This window comes from Triticum urartu, chromosome 6 (assembly GCF_003073215.2).
Source record: "Triticum urartu cultivar G1812 chromosome 6, Tu2.1, whole genome shotgun sequence".
NCBI lineage: Eukaryota > Viridiplantae > Streptophyta > Magnoliopsida > Poales > Poaceae > Triticum > Triticum urartu.
The window spans coordinates 307,762,386-307,777,260 of NC_053027.1; positions in this window are offsets into that span (position 1 = coordinate 307,762,386).

Below are 14,875 nucleotides of genomic sequence, written 5' to 3' on the forward strand. Positions count from 1 at the left end.
GTCATTTCCTTCTACTCCTCGTTGGGTTCGACACTCTTACTTATCGAAAAGAGCTACAATTGATCCCCTATACTTGTGGGTCATCACCTGCGCCTGCGGTTGCCTCCGTAGCGCCGAAGAGGAAACCTGCTCCTCTGCGCCCGCTGGCGCCCGCCTGGCCTAGGTCGTCATGGTTGGCGTCACTGTCGGATTTCGGGTTCCGGCAGACCCTTAAGGTTCGAACACTGGGGTGCGCGCGGAGATTTCGCTTCCTACCTACCTGCACCCCTCCGCCTCGCTAAGATCTAAGCTATGGAAAGAACAACACAAGAGACACAGGGTTTATACTGGTTCAGGCCACCGTTGTGGTGTAATACCCTACTCAAGTGTGTGGTGTGGTGGATTGCCTCTTGGGCTGATGATGATGAATGATACAAGGAAGAACAGCCTCGCGAGGGTCTGTTCTTGGCTGGGGTGATGAACTACTGGGAGGAGTTCAATCACCCTTCTCTCTCTCTCTCTCTCTCTCTCTCTCTTTCTCTGATCGAACCCCTTTTCCTGGGGGGAGGGCTAGTCCTATTTATAGAGGCCCTGCTCCTCTTCCCAAATATCGAGCGGGAAGGGAGCCAACAATGGCGGGCTAATTTGAAGGGGGACGGCTAGTACTCGCTACCCTGACAAAAGTAGTCTTCGCCTGCACAAAGCTCTGGTGGTGATGTTGTCCTGGGCTCCACGATGACCTCCATCTTGCAGTCTTCCTGGTCTTGGTCTCATTGCACCGAAATGGCAACCTTTGCCTGATGCCTCGATACTCCGCGGCTGCGCTTGCCCCCTTTGCACCAAAGAGGAAAGGAGGACACTACGCGGGCTGGCACCCGCCTGGCGCCCTTGGTCGTCATGGCTTGCGTCATGGGCACCTCGTGAGGTACCCCGCCCTGATCTCTCCGCCTCCTCACGAGCCAGCCTGATGAGGCCGCGCCTGAGGAAGCTCCGTGTCGTCCACCCTGCGAGGCTTGGCCCCTCGCGAGGGTCTTGGGTCTGTGTTGATGAAGATGGGCCGTGCTGGGCCCCCCTTTGAGCCACGCCGCGGGCCGCAGGCAGGCAAGTCTAGGGACCCCCGTTCCCAGAACGCCAACAGTAGCCCCCGGGCCCAAGGCGCGCCCGGACTTGGCCGTGCAGGGAGGTGGAATGGCAAGAGCGAAGCGCCGCGGGCCCTAACAGCCTACGGCCTTGGGCGCCGCGTGGCGGTTGATTGGACATGGGCGGCACTGTTCCCCCACGCCCTCCTTATTTTGCGCCATGCTAGGCGGACCCGCAGTCGTACACAGCCGTTCCCCTTTCTGTTGCTCGAGCGCCCTCTGTCCTTCCTCCGCTCGAACTCCGGTTTCTGTTTTCAACCCAATCTTGAACCTTCCCCCCCCCCCTTTCCCATCGCCATGGCTCCGATGAGGAAGGGAAGAGGGAAGAAAATCGTGTCTCCGCCTTGCCCGCTGCCATTGGCGGCCCCCGCCGAGGGCTTGGGCAAGGTCAGCTCGGCTCTGGCCACCATCTTCAACGAATGCGGGAGGACGACGGCCTGGCCCGCGTCCCACTTCTCCATCGACAGGATAGTCACCGAGGTCCCGTATTTTGTCGACGCCCTGTGGGTGGGTCTGGTTCCTCCCTTTTCTGATTTCTTCAATGCTGTGCTTTCCCACTATCAGATCCACATGATGCATATGGGTCCTGAATCCATCACTCTCCTTTCGGTCTTCGCCTTTGTTTGCGAGGCTATGATGGGCATCCTTCCTTCAGTTGCCTTGCTGCGCCACTTCTTCTCGCTGCGCCTTGTTGACCCTACCCAATGCTGGGCGTGTGTGAGCTTCGTTGCCGCATCTGAGACGGCGGCCTCTGGGATTGACTTCAAGCTCCCTCCGCCCACGGCTGGGTTCCGCGAGCGGTGGCTGTATGTGGATGTTGGGGTGCCCAGCCCCCTTCTGTCGGAGCCAACTTCGCCTGCTGTCCCCAATTCGGGCTGGGGCCAGGAGACGCTTGAGAGCCCCCAGCTCGTCTTCGTCTGGCACCGCTTCGCGTTCTTGAGGTCGCTTGGCGTGACAACACCCAAGGTGGTGAAGGAGTTCCTGCTACACCGTGTTGCTCCTCTCCAACGCCACTCCCGCCGGATGTGGGCCTTCAGCGGGCGCGATGATCGTATGAGGCTCCAGGAAGAGGACCTGATGCCTGAAGTGCTGAGGACGGCGCTCTAGACCCTGATGGGGGACCCCATCCCTAGCAGCATCCAGCAGGGAGAGGCCTTGCTGCATCTCTGCCAGAGCAGGGGCGATTTTGTGAGGCAGATGCCTATCTTCGATGAGTGGGGGCCGCTCCTTGCCGGCCTCCAAGGGCCTCGTGAGAACCCAGTGGTGGTGACTGCCCTTCCAGTCGGCCAAGGCAACTCTTCCTCAAGTGGCGGAGCAGGGAGGCATGAGGCGCCAGAGGCCGAGGGGGCTCCCGGCGGAGTGACAGCACCGGGCGATGCTCATGAGGAAGCAGTTATTGGGGCCCATGCCGCTGAGGCTGAGGGTGACAAGCAGCTGCCCTCTGCACCTACGACCGAGGCCCCTGAGGCTCCGGCGGCTTCTCTTGGCGAGGCGATTGGCAGCGCACATCAGGCAGGCGCTCCTGCCGCAGATCGCCTTGACGCTCCATCTTCGTCGCAGGTTGATCCCTGCGCCCAACTCTTAGGCCGCTTCCGCGTGGACTTTGAGGCCCTCCGGAAGAGAAGGGAGGCCCTGGGCGACGATTACCCTTGTCGCCTGCTGAAGCATAGGAAGTACTTCGCCACTGATGAGTAAGCCTTCTCCTTTCCCAGCTCCCGATCCTTCTGTTGCTCTTACTGACCCTTGTTCCGCAGGCCCCTTCCAACCGAGCTTGCGGAGACGGTTGAGGAGCCATCCCCCTTGGCTTCACCCCCTCCACCGTCCTCAAGCGCTCCAAGCAGTGGAGCCCATGTGGTGAGGACGATCGACGAGGCGAACCGTCCTGAGGCTTATCGTGGCCCTGTGCACCTTGCGGGCCTTCTCGTGGCATAGCCAGCCTGCCGTGGTCTTCTCGCCTGGTCGTGGACTGCGATTGGCTGAGGCGCTTCCTGCGCTCTTCAACTGGGGACGGGCTGGCCCCAGGCCGGGCTTCCGACGCGTGGCCCCTGGCGCATGCTTGGGGCAGATGATGGTGTGGAAGACGTGCTCGAGCGCGCTCGGGAGCGTCGCGCTCTCCGCCAAGGATTCCTTCGAAGGGCGGCTGACGCGGTAAGCCTGCTTGGAGAGGAGCTTGCCGATGAAGACGCGCGCCTTGAGACCGAGGGCCTGCGCCTGGCTGCAGAGAGGCGCGAGCTGGAGGGTGCCATCGCCCTTGCGCGCCGTCAGCGCGATCTCGACGACGCAGAGGCCAAGGCGTCACTGGTGGCCTCTCGGGAGGCCCGATCTTGGGCCGCTGAGGAGGCTCGGGAGGCTAACCGGCGGCGAACAGCGGCGGAGGAGCGGTCTCGGGAGCTCCTGGCCTGGTGCCACTCACTGGAGGAGCAGTTGGAGCTGCGCGAGGCAGCCCTCGCGTCGATGAAGGTGGCCTCCGGCGACTCGGCAGAGCTCCAGAAGCGTGAGGAGCTGCTGACGCTGGAAGCCGCCGAACGTACCCGTGAGTACGAGCGTCTGGAGACGAGGGAGCGCCTGGTGACGCAGGCAGAGGATGATGTCGCTGCACAGGAAGCCCGCGTCCTGGAGGAGGTCATACGTCGAGTGGCGATGGCGCATTTGAACCTCGAGCACGAGTTCGAAGAGAAGCTGGGGTTGATTAGGGCTAAAGCTGAAGGCAAGACTGCTGCCTTGAGGGCCAAGCTGGAGGAGGCGACGCGGCGGGCCGACGCTTTCCGGGCCGCTCTTGACGTGGCGCAAGGTGAGTTAACCGCCTCCCAGGCTGAGGTGCTCCTTCTACGCCAGCGGGTGGAGGAGGCCGAGGTCATCGCGGGCCAGAACGCGGACGAGATACACCAGCAGCGGATCCTGGAGCATGAGCACGGCCCCATGCTCACCACGCTCCGGGAGAGGGCCAACACAGCCTTGGGCAACATCTGCGAGGCGGCTGTTGGCGAGCCGCACGCAGTCAACTATGCTGGCAATCTTCAGTTCTTCACTGACGTGGTGACGCGGCTGGAGGCGCGGTCGGTCAGGGCTGACAGGTTGGTGGAGGAGAGGAGCCGCGCCCTGCTCGGGCGCACCTTTTCTCGCGTCTTCAGCCACCTCCGGAACATGGATCCCCACTTTGATTTTGACGCCGCCATCGCCCCAGTCCCCCAGGCCGTCTGAGGCGATCTGGCACACTGGGTGGAAGACAATGTGGATTCTCTTATCAGGGCCTTCGCTTCAGACCACGACGACGTGATCGTGGGGGCCGACGAGGGCGGCGTGGTGAACGGCCTTGACGCCGCTGGCGGCGAAGCAGACAGCGATGGCGAGTTCAGCGACGCCAGCAACGGCTCGGGTTGTGCTCCTGGGAACGCATTGGGGGATTTATCCGACTGATTGTGCATTGTTCCTACTTCCTTACCCTGCATGAATAGAACTCAGGTTTTGGCCTGATGGTAGTGAGAGCATTTTGGAGGGGGAGCCCCTTATGTAAAACTTGCGTTCATCGTATTAGTAGACGCTACATTGCCCATGCGCCCGCGTCAAGTGGTTGGCCTAAGCGACGCGCTGGTCGGCTAGTTTACCTTTGTCCCGTGCTGGCCCTGAGGCAGCCTGTGGGAGGTTGTTGTGTCTCGAGTGTTCCCTGATTAGGTTCGTAGGATCTGCAGTAAAACACCCTCCTGAAAGGACACGTCGGCGGCAGTCTGGGCTGCGCGCAAGCTAGGCCTGACCCAGCTCACGAGGGGCTCGCGAGGGGAGGCAGCTGAGGCGAAGTGGTAACCAAAACACGAGAAATTGTTCGGACGAGACTAAGCACCCCTTCCCCGAACACACGCAAATCTCAAATTCGAATCCAACTTGAATCCAGCGGGGGAAAGCGACAACCAAAGGGAAAAGCAACAAAAGCAAACAAAAGGCCGCGTCCGGCACCTAGTCTAGTCTTGGACGTCTTCTCACCAGCGTGGAGCTAACTGCTGCCACTGGGCGTGGGAGGGAGCCCCAGGGCCTGAGGACGGCACCCCTGGGACTCCGGGGCGTGTACAGCCCCACTCATTATTACGTGAGAGTGTCACGGGGCGGCGAGCTTCACAGGCACTGGGCCTTCTTCACAGGTACTAGCCTTGCTTCATATAGCCAAATGAGGGCCCCGCCTTGCGCCACACTCTAGTGCCATCAACGACGACCGGAAACCAGGACGCCGCCGATGGGGTAGATCGGTCGCCAGCGGTTCCCCCGACGACCACGGGTCCTCCGCCGGGGGCAGGCCCTGAGGCACCTCCCTGGCGGAGGGCCTACCTCCTGAGAACACCTTGCTCCGAACGCCGCGGTGGTGATGCCGGATCCCGGCCCCTCTCCTGCAGCCCCCTGCGCCCTCCTCCTGAGGGGTAGGAGACTACGGGAGCGGGGCAGCTGCTCGCTGTGGCGACCTGCATCTCCTGCGGTCCATGGTTAGCGTATGCCTGCTCCTGAAGAATTAGCGGTACCCGATAATTGTTGCTCCAGCGTGGCCGGTGGGACCGTCCCGGGGCTCCCGAAAAGGCTCAGCTTCTGGCGCCTCGTCCCCCCAGCTTGGGCTGGGGAGCGAGCCTTTTTCGCTCTCGTGAGGGTGTCCTTGGTCCATCATGAGGGGCACGTATTCCTCTGGCACCGCCATCCCGAAGGCCATGCCGTAGTGCCCAGCGTGCCACGCGGTCCTGCCTGACGCGCCCACCGTGAGGTGGCAGCGCGGCTGTCCACTGGGGCCGCGGGTCATGTCGAGTCCTTCTTCGCGGACCGGGAGTGGGGGCAGCACCGCCACCGGTCCGGTGCTGACAGCTTCGCTGGTGCTGGGGTAGCCTTGGAGCCCGCGGGCGCGCGCGGAGCCCACGCGCGGGCCGCCCTGGGCTTGAGATGGGAGCTGGGTGCAGAAGGGGTGAGCCCCCGAGGCGGAGAAGCCCAGGAGCTCCGCCACCCACTCCAGCAGCACGTCGCGGCCGCCCTCCAGCAGTCTGCACTGCAGCAGCTCTCGGGCCACCATGAGCGCGGCCCTCGAGTTCGCCTGCTCCCGGCAGGTGTACGGTGTCGTGGTCGCGGCCTGATTGGAGGCCCTTGCTGCCGACCGCGCCTGCCATGGTGTGGGAGCCGTCGAAGCCTGTCCGCGTCGCCCGCGAGCTGCCTGGGGCGCAGGGTCGCCTGAGGCGAGTGGTTCTATGCGGGCGGGCCACGCCGCCCATGGATCCGGGTTGCCCGCCTGGTCGCCGGACATGATGATGACGACGGGACGGGGCATGAAGCGGTAGAAGGTGAATTCCGGCGCACCCCTACCTGGCGCGCCAAATGTCGGATTTCGGGTTCCGGCAGACCCTTGAGGTTCGAACACTGGGGTGCGCGCGGAGATTTCGCTTCCTACCTACCTGCACCCCTCCGCCTCACTAAGATCTAAGCTATGGAAAGAACAACACAAGAGACACAGGGTTTATACTGGTTCAGGCCACCGTTGTGGTGTAATACCCTACTCAAGTGTGTGGTGTGGTGGATTGCCTCTTGGGCTGATGATGATGAATGATACAAGGAAGAACAGCCTTGCGAGGGTCTGTTCTTGGCTGGGGTGATGAACTGCTGGGAGGAGTTCAGTCACCCTTCTCTCTCTCTCTCTTTCTCTGATCGAACCCCTCCGAACCCCTTTTCCTGGGGGAGGGCTAGTCCTATTTATAGAGGCCCTGGTCCTCTTCCCAAATATTGAGCGGGAAGGGAGCCAACAATGGCGGGCTAATTTGAAGGGGGACAGCTAGTACTCGCTACCCTGACAAAAGTAGTCTTCGCCTGCATAAAGCTCTGGTGGTGACGCCGTCCTGGGCTCCACGATGACCTCCGTCTTGCAGTATTCCTGGTCTTGGTCTCGTTGCACCGAAACGGCAACCTTTGCCTGATGCCTCGTTACTCCGTGGCTGCGCTTGCCCCCTTTGCACAAAAGAGGAAAGGAGGACACTGCACGGGCTGGCACCCGCCTGGCGCCCTTGGTCGTCATGGCTTGCGTCATGGGCACCTCGTGAGGTACCCCGCCCTGATCTCTCCGCCTCCTCACGAGCCAGCCTGATGAGGCCGCGCCTGAGGAAGCTCCGTGTCGTCCGCCCTGCGAGGCTTGGCCCCTCGCGAGGGTCTTGGGTCTGTGTTGATGAAGATGGGCCGTGCTGGTCCCCCCTTTGAGCCACGCCGCAGGCCGCAGGCAGGCAAGTCTGGGGACCCCCGTTCCCAGAACGCCGACAGTCACCTCAACCTCATGAGGTGGGCGCCTGCATAGAAATCTCTGCTCCTCGGGAGCCAGGCTGGGGAAGCCACTCCCTCCGGAGGTCTTGGTGTCGTCCACCTCGCGAGGGTCTGATCTTGAAGGTGCTGAGGATGGGTCGTACCAGGCCGTCGATGGAGCCACACTGTGGGCCGCAGGCAGCCAAGTCACTGTACCCTCATTCCCAGAACGTCGACAACAACAGATGAACCAAACGTTAACTGAACACCACATTGCACCATATATAACATACTAGAAGATCAGACAGTTAACCAAACCTAGAATGCTTGATAACTTGGAAATATAGCAATTTTATTTGTTTCTCATGTATTTTGTACAACCAAATTCGATTTATTTCTCACATGGAAGACAATACAAAATTGCACCCACAAGAATTGAACATCACATTGCAGACTTAAACCGAACAATCAACTCAACATGACAACAAATTAACCAAATAGTTAACAAGTGAGCACCACAGTGCACGACATATAGAACATATATACTAGAGGATCATATTGCATGGTAAAAGTATATAGGACAATTCACTAGAATTTGTTAAGGAAAGGCAGGAGAAGCACATGCAATAGGTAAACCAAACATGCTTAACTAGTGTAGCTAGCTAACTGAACTTAGTCCTTATGGTGAGCTAATAAGACAAGCTACTCCTCATCGTCGGAGATATCGGTGATGATTGGCCCCTTGAACTTGGAAGAGGGAAAGGCCTCTACATCGTGGGTGCCTTCCTCGTAGTGGTGAGTTGCCTGAGCCGCTCCGGGCACCAACCTACCGGCTCTCGAGTTGAGATAAGCTAGGGCACACTGAGAAAACACCGCGTAGTCTTCGTGGAAGGCACCCACGGTGGCCTCAAGAGAAGGCTGTGAACTGTTGTTTAAATCAGCCATCCACATGGCGGCATTAGTGTGCGAGGCATCGATGGGGTACTCGACGGTGAGGTGTTCCTCCAAGATCTGGGGGTCGACACGAATGGAAGCCATCATGACCTCATCTGCATGTGCGGCCATGATTTGCTTCTCAGCTGCCAAATACTACTTGAGCTCCTGGCTACACTGCATGCACCATGGCTTAGGGCAGTGCTTATTTGGAGGATGACTCAGTGATTTCGGTGGAAGGTGTCGCGTCAGCGGTTGGAGCATGTGGGGTGTAGAAGGACAAGGAGGATGAGGGTCGGTGTGGATTAGCTGCCTAGATAGATGATGCCGAGCACCATGAAGGAGGGTCGACGGCGAGGAGGAGGCGCTGCAAGGAAGTAGTGAAGGGGTGAACTTGAAAAGGAAGGCAGAAATAGGGGAAATGTGGCTTTTGGTCGGGGGGAGGGGGCAGGGGAGGTAGATATTTCCGCGGAAGTCGAAAATTTTGGCTCGGTGCAGCGAAAAACTGGCGTGCAATGTGTCATTAGACATGGTCCCTTATTTAGGACTGTGTATGATATGTGAACATCACAAACGATTCATATAGCTTACCCCATGTGTGATGAGTTTGAACGTGCAAAATTTGGTTTGAATTTCCCTGGTTATAGTGGTCATCCACGTCAATGCATAATTTGGGTACGCAAAAGAGCCTACAGCACACCCGCACTTCTTAATCGAGCAAGTCCAGCAATTAAACAGAGTTAGCTGACCTAAACATTACTCTAACAAATTAAAGACCGACGCTCTGAGCAAAGAGTACTACTCCAGCTGGCACTCGTCGATCTTCGTCACCTCCCCCATGTCTAGCTCACGCCCGACGATCTCCTAGGGAAGGGGTCCATGGCATCCATAGCACCATACTCGGCAAGCATCTCGCCATCCAAGGCATCCATCTATTTGGAAAATGCCGCCAGAAGCTAGGTGTGGGCGGACGCGGTCCAGGCTTGGAGGGGCTCCATCATGGCAAGTTATGCCATGAACTAACGGATGGTTGCTTGAGCGCTCTAGGCGATTGCCAACTCTTCGGCTGTGGGTTGCCGGCCGTTGTCGGAGAAGCTTCGTGTGGTTTCTGCCATGACCGCCAAGAGCTGGGCGTGGGCAGCCTCGACATGGTCGTGGGCAGCCTCCATCAGGGCTAAGGTGTCCACTGCGGAACGAACAACTATGGTGCCGCTCTCCCTAGTTGCTATCCATGTTACAGATGTTGCTACCGCCACCTGAGCAGCAACAGCGGCCGTTTGGGCTGCCTTGGCCGCCCGGTCGCAGATTGCGAGTGTGCTCAAGCAGGTTGTTGGCATGCTCATGGAGGTTGCGACCACTCTCGTGCCGGAGTGGGCCGTCGAACTTGCCCTCACGACGCGAGTCCACGTGCCCATCTTTGACCAACGATGGTTGAAAAGTGAAATGATATTTGGGGAGCGAGCTACTGTGCTTGACCGCCGGCTATGGACTATAGCCGATGAACCTTATCGTGTAAGCCATATACTACTCCGATGGTGCTCCAAGATATTTTTTTCTGCATCTCACACGGTTGGTGATAATAAACTATGTGTGATCTACTTGATTATTCGTCTTGATTTGAAATACATAATGGGGTCACAGTGGCAAAGGAGGTTGTTTGAATTGCTAGAACTTTTATCTGCATTGAACATGCAACTATAGGAGTGTCGTCTAAAAATTTGGAATTATTCAGGGTTCGTTTGGACATTTTTATACATTAACTGTGTTTTCTAGCCACTTAAGGTGCATAATTCAAAATTAAAATACATGCACATGCTCTGGTGCACCAAAATGGGTTGTAAAATCATATATGTGTCCATGGGTTGATGCTTATGTCGCATGCAAGAAATGGGAATGAATTTCAAACACCTCGGCACCGTGGCCCACTGGCAAACGTTGAGACACTTGGTTTTGAAATTCTAGTAAATCCAAAACTCGTGTGAAATTCAAAGCTTGGCATACTATCATGGAATGGCAGTAACATGCTATGGTAAAAAAATTGTCCCATTTGGGGCAGGTCTTGGTCTAAACTTCTCACAAGCCAAAGCTTTTCACAAGAAGCCTCATGGTTCCGGTAGGGAACGTGTCACCTTTGTGGTCGAAACTATATTCGTTGCCTCTTCTTGCTTTCAAATTTTTGTCTAGTGGTAACACAGACCAACAGGAGTGTCGCATTAAAATTTGGAGTTTTCTGGGTTCGTTTGGACATTTTTATACATTAACTGAGTTTTCTAGGCATTTTATGTGCATAATTCAAAATTGAAATACAGGCACATGCTCTAGTGTAGAAAAGTGGGTTGAAAAATCAAATGTGTGTCCTTGGGGTGCATGCTTAGGTCCCATTCAAGAAATGGGAATGAATTGCAAACACCTCGGTACCATTGCTTGCCGGTCAATGGTGAGATACTTGGTTTTTAAATTCTAGTGAATCCAAAGCTCGTCTGAAATTCATGAAACTTGGCATGCTATCATGGAATGGCACCAACATAATGTGGTAACAAATGTCCCATTTTTGGCAGGTTTTGGTATACGCTCCTCAGAAACCAGAGCTTCTCACAAGAAGCCTCGTGCTTCCGGTAGGGAACATGTGTCACCTTTCTGGACGAAACGACATTCATTGCCTCTTCTGGCCTTGATTTTTTTCTAGATACAACATAGACCAACTAGAGTGTTATGTTAAAATTTGGAATTATTCAGGGTCATTTGGACTTTTTATACATTAACCGAGTTTTCTAGGCATTTTATGTGTATAATTCAAATTTGAACTATAGGCACATGCTCCAGTGTAGCAAATTGGGTTAAAAAATCATATGTGTGACCTTGCATGCATGCTTAGGTCCCATGTAGGAAACGGGAATGTACTTCAAACACCTCGGCATCATGGCTCGGCCGCAAACATTGAGATACTTGGTTTTAAAATTCAAGTAAATCCAATTCGCGTCTGAAATTCATGAAACTTCGGATGCTATCATGGAATGGCACCAACATGTTGTGGTATTCTTCGTGTACAATTTGAGGGAAGGCACACAAATTAATAGCCAACAAAGGCATTTTGAAACAAATAGTTGCCACATTATCACTTCAAATATTTGTATAATTTAAATCGTGAGTGTTCTGCTAACCATTCATGTGATGCCACACGTCACACTTTTAATGGCTGGGAGGTGCTGTGCGGAAAACTGCTTGAGTAGACGAGAGGCGTGCAAGCGTAGTCCGCTGCGCAGGCTGACTGGGAGGCGTGCAAGCAGTCCTCCAATGCGCGGGCTCCCCGAGAAGTGTGCGAGTTGTACGTTTTGAGGCTGTTTGGGAAGTGGGCCCTTTGACTTCCATGGCTGCCCTCCTTACTCCCAACCTCTACATTAATGGTGCTAGAGCAGGTGTTTAATATGGGCGGCCTTACTCTTCGCCTCTCATTCCCCTCCCTCAGACCTCCACAAACTACATTAATGGCACTAGTCTTCCAGTTTGGTGAAGTCGAATCCGAGCCACAAAAGATAGAAAATAAGGAGGAATGTAGTGTCATGGACATGGCCATGAATGAGTTGGCCGCGGTGGATGCTGCTCCCACACTCGTCCTAGGTCCCATCCCTGCGCCCGCGCTAGCGACCATCCCCCTAGCATTGACGGGCTAGTCGCCGTGCACTATTGCTGCGCTGGAAACCGCGGGCGTAAGCGAGGTCCCCACGGACCCGTGCGAGCTCATGTACATGCCAGCCCCAGGGCCCCCGCTCGTGCCCGTGTGCACCCCTGTACCCACTGTGGCGCGGACCCCGTGCGTTTGGCTGCAACCGCCGCGCTCGTGCCTGTGCACGTGCCCCCCTCAGTGTCATGGGACACCGCCGTCGACCACTACCTCGCAGCGTCGCAGTTGCTGTCCTCCCGCGCCCCACCCGTTGATCGTGCGACGATAGGGTCTCTGATTTCCAAGTGAAGAACATTTTGTGCAAGCTTGAAAACTTCAACAACGGCGTCCCATAGGACGATAATGAAAGCGCCATGGATTGAAGACTTCAACAATGGCATCCCTGAGGACGACATCGACAATGCCGGCGTGGCAGGCCGCCTCTGCACTAGTTTTTTGGGTTTAATATTGTATCTCAATCGTACAAATATAAAGTCACAATATGACCGAATGAAACCTATGGTTTGAATGAACTTGCATTTCTCTCTCTAAATGTACAGACTTATGAAACGATTTTTTAAACAAAACATCAATGGTTTTAAATTTAAAACACTCATCGCAAACGTTTTAGATAGAACACCCGTATGAAAACCGAGAGCTTCCCCAGTAAGCAAAGGGAAAATGTGCCATGCAGGATTTGTGCATCTCTTCATCATAAATGTTTTAGATAGAACACCCATATGCAACGCGAGAGATATGGTCCTTTCAAGTAAGCCAAGGGAAAAAATTTCGCTCTAGATTTGATCATCTCTTCATCGCAAACAGTTCAGATTGAACATGTTATGCAAAGCAAGTGCTATGGTTCCCTCGCCATTAAGCCAACAGAAAATCTGGCGCGCATGATTTGTACATCCATTCAACGCAAACAATATTTTTCTGATGACCCGTGTGCAACCATGTACATACAATTTGGTAAGATTTGCATCTATCATATTGGGTATATTACCATTTGTCAAACTAGACAGATTGGCATTTGTTGATCTAGTAACCTTGCCCTTTGTCAACCTTGTAACACTGCCATTTGTCAAAAGTTGCAGCTAAAAAACACTAGCACTATCTAATTTTGCAACCGAAATTCGGTAAGCATAGATTTCATTCATATATTATGCAGTTGTTCTTTATACAAACAGTTCAACTCGACAGCTGAACCAACCAAACTTTTACCAATTGTTGCCAACCACGTACCAAAATAGCTAGTTCAATTATATATACTAGCTAATTTTAAGTACGTAGTACAGTTCAACCATATCTATAGTCAGATGAACTAAACAAAATATCCCCTAAGTACTACTACTACGGAGGGGCTTTATAATACATATAGCAGCCTGTCCTCTGCCGAGCACGGTAAGTAAGAGGCAGAGCAGGAGGAGGACCCTACCGACATGCTGGACAACTGGAATCCAGTGCCTTCCACTCTTGCGCCTTTTGCGACGCTCACCTCGAATGCCCTCTACTGCTCCAGATGACCCATCCCGAAGCGGTGGAAGTCCTTATAAATCTCCTCATTCCGCGCCTCTACGGCGGCATGTACTACGGCCACGGCGGCGGTACGCCTCTTTGCGTGCTCGACCAGGCACTCCTCCTCATCCTGCAGGAACTCGATGTAGAGCGTTGGGGCGGTGGTGGCGGAGCGGGTGATGAGCCCGACATTTGACGGTGGGGTGGCGGCCACAATGGTCACCTCCCGCCTTTGCGCCGTGGTGCTGGGGCGAGTGATGGCCACGGTGGCCGACAGTGGGGTGGCGGCCATGACGACCACGTCCCACATTTGAGGCGCGGTGGTGGAGTGGGCGATGGCCCTGGCTTTCGACGGTGGTGTGGCGGCCACGACGGCAGACAGTGGGGTGGCGGCAAGGGCGGCCGGTAACATCTGCCGACGGGAAGCTGCGGCGGAGCGTGTGATGGGTGTTGTGCGCACCCAACAGGGATGCCACGCACACTACACTACGTCAGGGACTGTGCCGCCGCCCCGGTGTAGCCTCCCAACTAGAGCTGTCCTTTGATAGCGGCAGAGTGGCTGAGCGACGATGATGGACTGGTTCCATTGGCGATTGTGGGAGAAGCAGACGAGAAAAGCTACAAAAGGGAGGGGAAAATGCAATGCGGACTTGCCGGCCGTGAGGATTTTGGGGATTTCGCTGAGTCGGGCATGATGCTTGCACGGTTAAGCATGGGAACCTGCGTGGTTTCGCGGGAATAGGCTCACCGACAATTCATTGGCACCACTTCGAGCCACCATTTGGCCAAAAGAACGCCTACGCGATGCTCAAGCTTGCGCTTGAAGCCGTCTGCAGCAGCGGGGTGACAATACGTATGAGAGGAGGACGAAACAACACATACACATACGGTTAATAAAGAAAACATTTGCGATTTAATTACCTACTACCTCCGTCCTGGTTTATAAGTCCACTTTGTATTTTTGTGCCAAATTTTGACTAGAGATTTAACTCATAAAATATGAATGCATGTCACCAAAGATTATATCGTTGGATTCGTATTTGAACATAGTTTCCAATTATATTATTTTTTATAACATGCATTAACATTTTTTAGTAATATTTAAGGTCAAAATTTGGCACATAATATAAAGGGGACTAATAAACCAAGACGGAGCTAGTAGCACACGATCACTCTCTTCACAGCGTCGTGAATAATCATTCGACCACCATGTGAAGTGGAACTTGACGTAGTTTCACATCATGACGTTGGCTCACAACTGTCAGACGGCTTGTACATGACCATTCCCTAAGTGTTCAACTGCTCTATGCGTGTGGTTGCTCGTGGTTGAGGTGGCCGCAGCACGCTCTGCTCGCGTCCCATGTGCATGCTCTACTCTCGCGTCCCTCCGTGCGCTCTC